This window comes from Staurois parvus, unplaced genomic scaffold, assembly GCF_062004578.1.
Source record: "Staurois parvus isolate SC_StPar_1 unplaced genomic scaffold, SC_StPar_1.0 ptg000159l, whole genome shotgun sequence".
In the NCBI taxonomy this organism is placed as follows: Eukaryota; Metazoa; Chordata; class Amphibia; order Anura; family Ranidae; genus Staurois; species Staurois parvus.
The window spans coordinates 4,948,651-4,961,909 of record NW_028317955.1 but is presented as its reverse complement, the minus strand read 5'-3'; the positions used below and the strand labels follow the sequence as shown (position 1 = coordinate 4,961,909).

At 43.3% G+C, this 13,259-nt stretch overlaps 1 protein-coding gene across 1 annotated transcript in view; it reads left to right on the top strand.

Annotated features, from left to right (window-relative positions):
- Positions 1 to 13,259, top strand: part of SPON1 (spondin 1) — a 491,275-nt gene that overhangs the window by 210,188 nt on the left and 267,828 nt on the right. The window lies entirely within an intron of this gene.

The following is a 13,259-nucleotide window of genomic DNA, read 5'->3' as shown; positions in this document are numbered from 1 at the left end:
TCATTTTTAGTATAGCAGCCCTACCAAACCAGGAGAAGCATGGGCAATGCCACCTAGTTAGGTCTGCTTGGATGGCACCAAGGGTTGGAAGAAAGTTTTTGACATAAAGATCAGAGAGGTTACTCGTAAGCTGTATTCCCAGATAGGTAAGGGAGTCCATTTCCCATTGAAACGGGAACTGTGACTGACAAAAGGAAACCAGGTCTGGAGGAAGAGTAATGTTCAAGGCATAGGATTTGGAATGATTAATTTTGAGGTTTGAGATATATTGAAAAAAGTAAAAATCCTTAAGTAGCTTGGGCAAGGTGATCCGGGGCTCCGTCAAAAACAAAAGAATGTCGTCTGCGTAGGCAGCAAGTTTGTATTCCTTGTTTGCCATGGAAATACTCCTGATATCTGGGTTTAAGCCGAGTTTGCATAACAATGGTTCTAGTGATAACACAAAAAGAAGCGGGGATAGGGGGCAACCTTGGCGCGACCATTCCCAAGAGGGAATGGATGAGATAGATGCCCATTCACACGGACCTGAGCCGTTGGACCAGAATACTGTGCCATAATAAAATTGAGCATGGTGTCCCCTAAACCAGTCACCTGTAGGGATGCCTTTAAGTAATCCCAGGACACCCTATCAAAAGCCTTCTCGGCATCTAGGGAAAGAATAAATCCTGGACTTCGAGAATCGTGAAGCCGGTGGAGAAGGTTAAGAGCCTTGATGGTGTTATCTTTTGCTTCCCTTCCCGGGATGAAGCCCACTTGGTCAAGGTCAATCAGGGAGGGTAACAAGGGAAGGAGACGGTTGGCTAGGATCTTTGCGTAGAGTTTGATGTCTACGTTCAAAAGAGAGATGGGTCTATAATTGGTAACCAAAGTGACATCTTTACCTTCTTTGGGGATGACAGTGATATAAGCTTCCAGGAGACGATGATGTTGCGTGGAGGGTGAAGAGAAAGTGTTGAAGGCAGAGAGGAAGGGTCCATTCAAAATATCTAGAAACTCCTTGTAATATGCCACAGAAAGACCATCAGGGTCCGGGCCTTTACCAGGTTTCATTTGTTGAACGGCTCGGGAGAGCCGTGATATGATGTTCCAAATCCTGAACAGTATCATCAGGTACAGTGGACGGACTATAGAGGCGAAGAAACTCAGAGATTAGGGTGTCTCTAGGCTTATTGGCCTCAGAAGGGCGATGTTCTCGAGGGAGATTGTATAATGTTTTGTAGTATTGCTCAAAGTGAGATGCTATATCCGCATTTGAGGTGGCCAAAGAGCCACCCGAGCCCCTAATCTTGTGAACCGTTAAACTCGACTTTTTTGTCTGGAGGGATCTGGCTAAGAATCTCCCACTTTTGTTAGCAAATTCATAAAAAAGTTTGTGCGACAAAATGAATCTGCGCTTAGTTGCCTTGCCTAGTTAGTTTAAGAGCTGTGTGTGTCCGTAAGATCAGATAAAGTCGAGGCGGCCTGATTATGTTTGTGCGCCTTTTCCAGGAATTTAATGCGATCTAAGAGTTGTTGTAAGCGAGTCTGTCTCTCTTTTTTACGTTTTGTGGCCATAGCTATTAGGACTCCTCGAATGACGCATTTATGTGCCTCCCATTGAGTTAACGAAGAGGTATCTGGAGTTTGATTGTTCGAAAAGTAGTCCGCTAATTGGGAGCGAACCTCTGCTTCATTGGCCGAGTCAGAAAGAAGAGAGGCATCCAAACGCCATATCTTAGAACAGCAATGTTTCTCCGGAAATCGTAATGTCATAGTGATAGGGTGATGATCAGAGAGGATCATCGGTTCAATGGAAGAATCATGGAGGAAAGAGAGGTCAGCTTGCGTGATAACGAGGTAATCGATTCTGGAATATTTGTTGTGTGGAGGGGAGAAAAATGTATAGTCTTTGACATTCGGGTGGAGGACTCGCCAAGAGTCGTGAAGTTGCAGATCTTGAAGTTGAGTGTGAATCTGTCTAATGGATTTATATGGCAAGAAAGAGCTTCCTGAGGAAGAGTCCAATAAAGGGCATAAGGGAACGTTAAGATCACCTCCCAAGATTAGGATACCAATCTGGAAGGAGGAGAGTGAAGAGGTAATGGAGAGGAAAAAGGATACCTGTCTAGTGTTGGGTGTGTAAAGATTTGCTAAAGTGATGGGCCTATTGGCAAAATTACCTTTTAGAAACAGGAATCTACCATTCGGATCCGGAAGTGACTCCGAGATAACCAGAGGGAAGTGCTTTTCAATCAAAATGGAAACGCCTTTAGATTTAGCATGAGGGTTAGGAGCATGATAAACTGTCGGAAAACGGGAGTTAGTAAGCTTGGGTATGGCATCGTGATGGAAGTGCGTTTCCTGAAGAAAAACAATATCCGCTCTCTGTTTATAAAGGTGCGAAAGCAGGAGAGAGCGCTTTTCAGGGGTATTCAGATCCTTCACATTAATAGACAGAACTTTCAGTGAAAGATGTCCTGACATGGAGTTGAGAGAAGACATGTCTGGGAGAGTAAAGGGAACCTAAAGGGATGGGAAAGGGGGTATGGGGAAGAGAGAGAAGAGAGGAAAGAAAACAAAAAAAAGAAAGAGAAGGAGAGGGGAAGGAAAAGAAAGGAAATGAAAAGGAAGAGGGAAAGGAGGGGAGAAAAGAGAGAGAGATAACCGACAGTGGGGGTAGACCAGCTGACCCACCAAGATACGGGAAGGAAGAAAGAAAAACAAGAAAGAAGAAGGGGTAGGAGGGAAATAGCAGAAAGAGGAACAAGGAATGAAAGGAGATGAGAGGCAGAGGACAAGGGAGTAAAGACGGCCGGAAAAAGTTCAGCGAGAGCTCTCAAAGCTCGCTGTGTGGGAAACGCGGGGGACTTAGATCCAAAAAGAAAGAGTCCGCCGGGCCATGAACCTTAAAAAATGCAAGAATCGGGGAGGGAGGGTGAGCACAATTCGTTTGAATGAAGATATAGATGGGGGCACAACTGCCATCATCCAACATAATGGGTGAGGTAAGACGCAGCAACAAGCTTAGGGATATCAGAAGGAAAATGTAATAAATGTCATGAGGGCAAGGAAACTGAACATATATCATTAGGGCGTATAGTGGTGAAAGCATTGTATGCAGGGAAATGAGAAAATGCACATCTAAGTGGAATGCAGTGGTGAAATGATCCTAAAGTTATGGGCAGAGTTTTGGTATCGTAGGTGTGCCGTGGTAGGGCCAGTGTGCGAGTTCATGCTGAAAATAAAACATCAGTGAAAGCCAGATGGAAAACCTGCATATCATTAAGATGAAAAGCAAATCGCATCATAATCTGTTTATGGCAAAAACAATGCCAAATCACAGAAACAGCAGGGCAACCATTCAAAAAAAAAAAAAAAAGCAACCATCAAAGGAAACAATTGGGAAAAATGAGACATAGTGCGCCATTTCTTTTTGGAACCCTAAGGTATCTCTCATCTATCCTAACTCTTCTCTTCCCGCCTCCCTCTCAAAAACTCAAACCATCCATCTCCCACCCCGCTCCAGCAGGACTCCACGACATTCTATAAAATAAAGTAACACCTCATGTCTAAAAAGAAAAAATAGCGGTAGCTAGGCAAGGGGAGAGGGAAGAGGACGGGACCGGGGGGGGAGCTCAGCAGAAACTCTGAATGATGGTTTCAAAACCTGTAAGCAGTAAATGTGGTTTAGATGGGTGTTTTACACCTGGAAAGTGTAACGAGGTGATACTTGATTTCAAACAGATATGTAACATAACAATTGTATGGAAATGACAGCCCGGGTCCCGGATCCCCTCCTCCCCCCAACCCAGTCTCCCCCCACCATCCCACACCACCCCTGGAAAAGGTATAAAGGCGAGCTGGAGTATGAAACCTCTCACAGTAAACTCTAATGAAGAACAGTAGGGATCATGGTCAGGGAAATACAGACAATATGTAATGGAGGGCATGGAATTCACCTCTGACCACTGCAAGATCATAAAAAGACCACTGGGAGGCCATACAACCAAACAGGGGCCGGGCATAGAGGGGCTGGAGATCCATACTCTCCAGAGACTCTATGCAGCGGACAAATCAGCATATACATTACAAACAGGGCTAGAGAAAGACTGTAGGACCACCCCCCAGGCTTCCATCAGAGGTAGTGAAAATTCAGCAATAAAAAGGCCAGTGATATGGAGGGTGCCTGCGGAGGTACATCAGGACTGGCAGTCTTGAAGAAGCTGAGACGGAGAGAGAAAAGGTCTTCATGATCCATAAGGTGGATTTGGCAACATCTGTAGGGGCATCAAAAGACCTGGACCAGGGCGGATGGGTTAGAGAGCAGAAAATCAAAGGGTGAAGGTGTCCAGTTAAGGGGCCAAATAGGACCCGAGGTGCTACCGGCATGGTCCTGGAGTTGGATGAGAGGGATCCGGTAAGATCATAATCTGGATAAGTATTGCTGATGAGAGAAAGTCAGGGAAAAGATCGAAGAAAGGCCTTTAGGCATCATGGCGGGGTCTGCGATGTGCAGGAGAGGCCGTCGGGCTGTTGTTGGTGGTGGAGCCTCTGGCAGGAAGTCTCGGAGGGGTGGAAGGGACCGATTGGCGGCGGCAGAGATGGGGGCCTTGCCAATCCATGTCACTTGGTACTCGACTAGATTCAGTAGCATTTGGAAGACGCAAAGATCTGTACCAATCTGGAAGCTCAACTAGAGGAATGTCCAGTGCGGAACAGAAGCTGGGGAGATCCTCTGGAACTCGCAGGTAGGCTGAGTGCCCCTGAGCTTGAGCGGAGAGACAGAATGGAAATCGCCACCTGTATGGTATGTTATGAGAGCGAAGTGTGTCCAGCAGGGGGTGAAGTTCTCGCCTTTGTTGTAAGGTTATGGAGGAGAGGTCCTGGAACAGGTGTATCTCATTACCCTGAAATACAAGGCGTCTTCTTTCTCTGGCCCTTCTGAGAATGTCTTCTTTGATTGGAAAGCTGACCAAGCAACACACCACATCTTTGGGGGGGTCAGAATCTCTGCCTCTGGAGCGAAGCGCTCTGTGTGCACATTCCAGATCAATGGGTGGAGCAGGTGGACGGCCCAGAAGATCATTGAAGATCGCAATTACTGTTTTGGGGATGTCGCTCGGCTCCACAGATTCAGGCAAGCCACGCAATCTGATATTATGTCTGCGACCTCTATTATCCAGATCTTCAATCTGTCTATAAAAATCACGGATATGAGATGTGTGCGATACTGACAACTGCTGTATCTTCACTATGGCAGCAGCATTAGATCTGCTTGTGAATTCCACCTCCTCTATTCCTGTACTTAACAAATGAAGGTCTTCCCTTAGGTCACTGAGGGCTGTGGTAAAAGTAGCTTTAATGTCAGCTGCAACTGCCTGCAGATCTATTAAAGAAAGTGTATGTGAGCCTGAAGAGAGTTCATGCTGGGGGACAGATTCCATGCCAGCCCCAGTGTCTGTGCTCTGAGCACATGTTGCTGTAGTGGAGCGAGAGGGGGATGCTGCATGTGGCCTGTCCCTCTGCTGAGAGCTGAACAGCTCCTGAATATGTCTGGATTGCTTGGGGTCATGTGCCCGCGGAGAGTGGGAACGGGAGTCGGTGACCTTCCGGTCCGCTTTCCCCATCATGTAATGGCTCTGTCTCACCCGCTCCTCTGCTAATATCGATGCAAGGTCTCTGGCTGGCAGGAGCTCCTGAATCACACGACCATCTTGGATCTCAGCAGACCACGCCCCTTTTTCTTTTATGTAAAAGAGGTTTTGTTAACTGTCATAAATCAATACTCGGAAACAAAATTAGATAAAGGTTGCATTGCACAGAACAATATTTTTCCAGCATAGAGCTGTAGGTTAGAGATGTCTGGTAAACCCTCCAATACCACCAGAATCCACCATGGTGCGTCCACCAACTCAGCCAAAGGTAAATGTGGCAAATGTGCAATGCCTGATACATTAGGTCTCTGCTCTGACATTTCCATTCAAGTATATTACAGTGTGGAGCTTTTAGCACTGAAACCAAGGGTAAATCATGAAGCTCCCTTGACTATTCCTAATTTCTTAAGAGTCCTGTATGCTAAATTAGCTCTTCAACAATTTTATTTTGATATACGCCTCTCGCCAATATAACTTAGAAAGAAGCAATATTGTATCTCACTACATAAGTGCAGATATTCGTGTGAAAGTGATTTCACAACTAAATTAGCAGTTCTGGGTTCCCAAACATTTTGTAAAAATCAGCCTTTAAGTTCCCCAGGGGTGAGAAAAACATTGAAATAAATGTTCCTCTAATTTTTTTAACTCAAGCTCCCATCACTGTTCTACATGCCTTTGATCATATAACACCCTGCACTTAATTATCAACACAGCCATGTGATCATCATACCAGCATTATCATGGTGGTCACTTGAATTTGTTTACAAACAAAGGGTTAGGGTTTTCACTAAAGTTAGGGTTAGACTTGGAGTTAGTTCTAGAATTAGGCTTAACTTTAGGGTTAGTGCTAGGGTTTCCATCAATTCCGGATTAAACTCTGTGAAGGCCACTAGGCAGTAGATACCTTGTACCCTTCCGAGGTTTCTGGAGGTTTCTTGTGCATGCACTCTAGTGAGATAACATTGAGCTAAGTAGTTTGCATGTTGGCTGCTAGATGGAGATGGTCACCACTACTGTACATTATACATACATAGCTTTCACCAATATTGTTTACAAAACTGACAGCTGAAAGAAGAGGAGCTTTTAAGAGATAAACTGTAATGTGAACCCGATAGCAATGGTTTATGTACGTTGTTATTGGGTGCATTACATTAATACAGTATTTTCTCTATAGAGTCTTTAATGTAAAGTTTTAATTTCTTTGAATTGATTCATTTTTCTATCTTTTGTAAACAATTTAAGAAAGCTTCTTTTAAATAGTCTTTCAAGATCAAATCAATATTATTATCTGTTGTTGTGGGGCCCTTAAATGGTGTGGGACCCACTGGTAATCCAGCACTGGATTTCATTAGGGTTAGTGCAAGAGTTAGGGTTGCTGTTAAACTAGATTCATACCAATGAGTTCATGTTTTCCTTCTTTTTGGGAAGATGATGTTCCATGAGCTCACATACACTACCATTCTGCCTGCTTGGAGTTTGCATGTTCTCCCTGTGCCTGTGTGGGTTTCCTCCGGGTACTCCTGTTTCCTCCCACGCTCCAAAGACATGCTGGTAGGTTAATTGGATCCTGTCTAAATTGTCCCTAATATGTGTATGAATGTAAGTTAGGGACTTTAGATTGTACACCCTTTGAGGGTTAGGGACTGATGTGAATGTAAAATAAATATATGTAAAGCACTGCGTAAATTGATGGCGCTATATAAGTACTTATAATAAATAAAATAAAATAATTCCCATTAAAAGGTCCTCTAATGTGCATCAAGGGGTCAAAAACTGGACCTTAACCTATTGTGGCTAATACATCACACAGATATGAGATAGCACTAATAAAATGATGGCAAACTTGTGTACATGCATTACAATGAGGTGTAAATTGGGGTAAACAAAAAACCTTTTGACCAAACATTCATGGTTTTACCTTTCCTGTTGACTTGCATTTTGTAATATCCTGAGTTTCAATTATATTTTAACAAAGAAAAATGTCCCAAATTTGCTTATTCTTGCTCACTACCAAGGTACAATAATTGTTATTGTACACTGAGAATGCTAATAAAGTCTTCCATAGCTCTGAATAAAGCCATTCGTATTTTCTGTATTTCATAACTGGCAGTCATGTTGTTGAATGGTGCCATCAAGGTGGTTTCATTAACTCCCTCTCATCCCACAGAGGCTGCGTTCTTCTGTATATAAAGAAGTCATTTCAATAAAACTGGTTTCTTGGAAGTAGCTTCTTGCCAGTTGTAAAATAAATAGCAAGAATTAATATTTGAAAATTGGATTAAATTTACTTGAAATTCTTTTATTTCCCTGTCAAACAACTCATACCATGTAATTGCAACATTTCAAAATTTTATGACCTGCTCACAAATATTTGATATAAAGGGGTTTTTTTCCATTAGCGCCATACATATGGAAATGAAGACATCAATTCTGAGGCAACTAATTGTTGTTTCAGGGTGACATGTAAGAGTTTGCAGTAAAACATGAAAGTATGTTATTTTCTTCCATTTTGTGAAATGTCTATTAATAAATAATCTCCACTTCTAGGGCCGTTTCCGAATGAAGTGAATGTGCCATTTAGATTCTGATTGCTGTATTAATAATTCTCTGTCATAAAAAAGCAAGTGGTACATTATTTAGAAGACATTTGGAAGGTTAAGTGAAGGCCCATAAACATTAAAGGGTATTTTTATGGCATGGATCTACTTTATAGCCTGAAATATAAAGTAATTTTGTTTTAACTAACACGTAAAAATATAAAAGTGTTATCTTTTCAAGTGTTTACTGATTTTAAAGGGGATGTCCTTTTTTGTTAACCACCTCTGCCATTTTTTGTTTAGAAAAAACTGAGGCAGTATGACTCCCTAGCATATTATCATAAACGTGTCTGCATAGGTTGGGTTTGGTTCTGTGATAGTTCCACAATTATTTGGTTCTGTAATTTTAGTACTGTAAGGGCTTGTTGACACTGGTCTAGGTTGTGGTGGGTTGATTCTCAGAGGGTGTTTTACAGGTGGTGAGGAGGCCTTATATTGCCTCTTTACTCTCCGTTTAACCTTTTGAAACTCACACCACTGCACCGTAACCACGTTCATTGCACTGGTGGTGGTTGTGGCATGGCTCTAGTCACTTGAACATAACAGCGAGTATAATTTTTGCAGCAGCATGTGTATACTCACGCACTGCTGGGTGGAGTGGTTCGAGATAGTAAAAATGCAACTCATCCACATGTTCTTTCTTCCCCCCAACCACAGATGTAAGCTAAGCCTTAAAACGGAACTTCACCCTAAAGGGGAAGCTCCGCTTTACTGTATGACCTTCTCCCCCCTCCTCTTCTATTTTTGCCAGTTTTTGGAGGGGCAAGAGTGAGTACCTGGTTTTGACAGGTACCAGCTCCTACTTATGGTCAGATCGCTGCGGCGATTCATTAGAAGTTCTATTTTCACCCACAACCGTCTGGGATACATCATAGGTCCCAGAAGGCTGCAAGACCTTTTACAAATTGCAGTGAGGCTCCCGCATGCATAGTAGGCAGCCGGCTGTGAAACTGTAAGGAATCAAAGTCAACTGTCCACAGTAAACATACAGGTGCCGGGACCCAAAGAACCGGTTCAGGTGAGGATGGCGCTGGACTCTGAACAGGTGAGTGTCCTTTCATTAAAAGTCAGCAGCTGCAGTGATAGTCAATACTCCCATCAAGATGTGGGTTTGCCATTCCCAAACTGGAGCTAAAGAATGCCTTGACGTTGCTTGAAATGTTTTCAATGTACTGCACCACAATGGCCCCAAATAAGCTGGATGGTGACTTATGCTCTTTTCAACCTATACACGTGCATTAACCCATGTTGTTTTAAAGTGGTTGTAAACCTCAGAAATCAAAAATGAACAAAGCATATCATAATAAAGTGTACTTTTTGACAGTTTTTTCAGACAGCAGACAATCCATGGTGATGACACACCTTTCCCCCTTCCTCTAGCACCCAACAGGTGATTGACATCCTCAGATATGCATGTTTCACACTACTGTGTAGAGGGGAGTGTGCCTATTCCCTACACCAGGTCCCTGCCTCTAGGAAGCTGAAAAATACCATCCGATCTGTGTGTTTTGCAAGGTTGTGGAGGAGAGAGGATTTCAGATAAATGGGTAGAGCCTATGTAGCTGGATTTGCTTCATGAGGGCAGCACAGTGGCTAAATGGTTAGCACTTCCGCCTGGCAGTACTAGGGTCGCTGGTTTGAATCCCAACCCCAGCACCACCTGCCTGGAGTCTGCATGTTCTCCCTGTGACTGCGTGGGTTTCCTCCAGGTACTCTGGTTATCTCCCACACTCCAAAGACATGCTGGTAGGTGAATTGGCTGCTGTCTAAATTGTCCCTAGTATGTATGAATGTGAGTTAGGGACCTTAGATTGTACACCCCTTGAGGGTCAGGGACTGATGTGAATGTAAAATATAAATGTAAAGCGCTGTGTAAATTGACGGCGCTATATAAGTATCTGAAATAAATAAATCATTTTGTATCACCTAAGGCTAGTCACTTGGGCTTATGTAAGGATTTGTTATCACTTCAAGGCAGCATACTCATTTGAGTGGTTCCTTTAAGAGGACCTTCTATGAAATGCAAAGTCCACTTGAAAATGCAAGGTCTTATTATATAGCCCTCCTTCCCCCCAAATTAAAAAATGCAAATTAATGGTAAATAAATTAAATCCTACTTTCTGGAGTGCTCCTAAAGACCTTTTTGAAGGGTCCTAGGAAAGCTGAAGATCCCAAATCTCCCCAGAAGATGCTCTATTCTGGTGCAGAAGTGTGCTTTCGTAGGATCCAAAGAAAAGTCCCAGTGATGTCATCTTTACCTAGGAGAGCCTAATAGAAGCTAGAGCATATTATACGTCTTTTTTCCTTTTTTCTCCTAATCTTTAATTATGGTATGTTTTCAAAATTGCATTTTTCATTTCAGGGGTTTGGGGACTAGGCAATACATGCAAGATAATGCAAGTCCACTTTAACAAGCCTCAGTGCACAAAATTATGCAGTTGCACTATTTTTGACAAACTCAGCGAACCACAGCACATGGTGATTTTACATCTCTGTGTTGTGGTGCACTGAAAAGTAGGTGTGTTTATTATACAGTATATGGAGGGTCATTTAGAGTGAATGGCGATGAATCATAGTTCACTGTTGTACACACAAGGGTGTAGATTCAGTCTTAACTGAAATCCCTAAAGTGAACCTGTATTTTTCATGTTGGGCAAAGAAACAAGTAAACTGAAAGAGACCTGGTCACCAACCCAAAAAATGTAGGTAAAAGCACCAAAATATACAGCATTTTAAATGCTTACTTGCTATGTTTTGCATTTCCATAAATTATTTTTATCCATTTCAATGTTCCTTTAAAGTTGCTGAGTAATTAACGCTAGGAAAGTAAATTCTGTAGCGCAGCCTCCACCCTTCTTTTATGTCATTGCCCTCTCCTCTTCATTGCTGTCTACTTACTTGTGTGCTGGCCCAGCTCTTCCACCCCTCCCCTTACATCCCTACATAACCTTTAATGTAGAAGCTAGGGGAGAAGTAAAGAGCAGAGTTTCTCAACCAGGATTCCAAGGAACCCTAGGGTTCCTCCAGAGGTTGCTAGGGGTTCCTTGAACAATGAGCAATTTCTTCCTCTTAGATAAGTTCCCCCTGACACCGTTAATCTTTTTCTCTATCTGTAAGGGAGCAATTCCTCCCAAAGACTACAAGTATAAGGAGCATGCTTCCCACTGACCATCACACTAATGTTTCATGAGCTGAAGATATAATCATATAAATAACTAAATAGTCTGGCAACAGGATTTTTTAAAATGCTGTTCCTCCCTGAATTTATTAATTTCACCTTTGCTCCCTCACAGAATATAGTTTTTGGGAATGGCCCTGAGCAAGAAGTACTTGGTCCTTTTGGGTTTAACCTCCCTGGCGGTATTCCCGAGTGTAGCTCGGGGTTAACTTTCAGTACCAAAAGCTGTAACCCCGAGCTACACTCGGGATTACCCTGCAGCGTTGCTCAGGGATCCCTCCAGCATTTACCTTGTCCTGCGCTCCTTCGATGTCCCCCCTGCAGCGTCCCCGGCCATCTCCTCCGGCCGATGCAGGCATCCGTCTTCCATTCCCTGCAAGCGTCGGGACATACGGGATGTACGGGGGACAGTACCAGCGAGAAATTCAAAAATGTTAAAAGTGACATTCATTCAATTTACTAAAATCACATGGTATAACATTACTGTATCAAACCATTTCACATACATTTTGTCCCAAGTGCTTTGTCCTGTCCCCTGCCTGCATTTTTACCGATCTTTCTGCCTGGAAACTGAGAAACGTCCATGGCGTCCAGAAAGCGTCCCTTTAGGTCAACAGCGGTTTTAGATCAGCTAGAGAACAGCGATAGTAAATTAGAACCACTTGCAGAATTGAGTGATAATAATTCGTGGAGAAATTCGTCATCAGACACTGAAAACTATTTTGCGACTTTGCTCAGTGATGTGCGAACTTGGCGCTCTGTTTCAAATTTCAGTGTTTTTAGTTTGATTATATTATTGAATTGAATTTATTATTATATTATTATTTTTTATGTTTATTATATTATAATTTATGATTTTGTGATTCAAATTTTATTATACCCGGGATGTTTACTAGACTCTTGTTCGGACTGATTTCAGTGAGTTATTCCTAAGAATTACAGGCCTACAATAAAAAAACAACATATTTCCATGCAAAAAAATGCACCGCTTTGAGCACAGAAATACTGACATAATAAGACCGCTAGGGAAGTTAAAGAGCATTTTGTTCACTCCCACTCCTATCGGTATGCAGCACTGGGTGCCTGAGCAGCCAATCACAGTGCACGAGCACTTTCACAATGGGGCATGTAGAAAGTTTTTAGCCCTGAGTAAGCACAGAGCACCACTGATTGCTTTAGCTCTTGATTGTAATTGCCCCTGCACTTAGTTTTCTTTTGATCACCCTCAGGGGCAGACTGACAACTCATGGGTCCCCCGGGGAATAGGGGATCATGGGCCCCTGTGTCCTTGCCCAAACTCAAAAATGCCTATGAAAAAGGTACCAGGGGCATCTCATGGGGCCCCCTACTGACCCTGGACCCTTGGGCAGTGCCCGAGTTTCCAAATGGTCAGTCCGTCCCTGGTCACCCTGCAAAATCCCATACATACCTGATGAGTCTGCCAGTGAAGTCCCCTAATGTAGCTTCCTGTGATGATGTGGCAACAATGCTGCACTGTTTCTAAATTCAGAGCATCATTGCCACTCTCAGGTAGGCTGTGTCTGCTTGCACTACCATGGGATGAGAAGATGTTGCAGGGGGCATGGCTATCAGCATTGTCACTGCTGGTTCACAGGCCAGTAGACTGTCAGTCATCACTCGACCACACCTAGTATCTCCCACTGCTTTCCGGATTGACAGCAGTACCCCAAACCTCCCACTGCAGTGTCTGGGAGGGGGAGCATGTGAGATACAAATGAAGGAGGACTTGGCTCAGTCAGGTATTGTAAGGGAGGATGTTTCACAAAGGAAGATGGACGCCACTCAAACCGACCCACATGAATTGACTGAAGAGCGTCCGTGTTGGCCTCA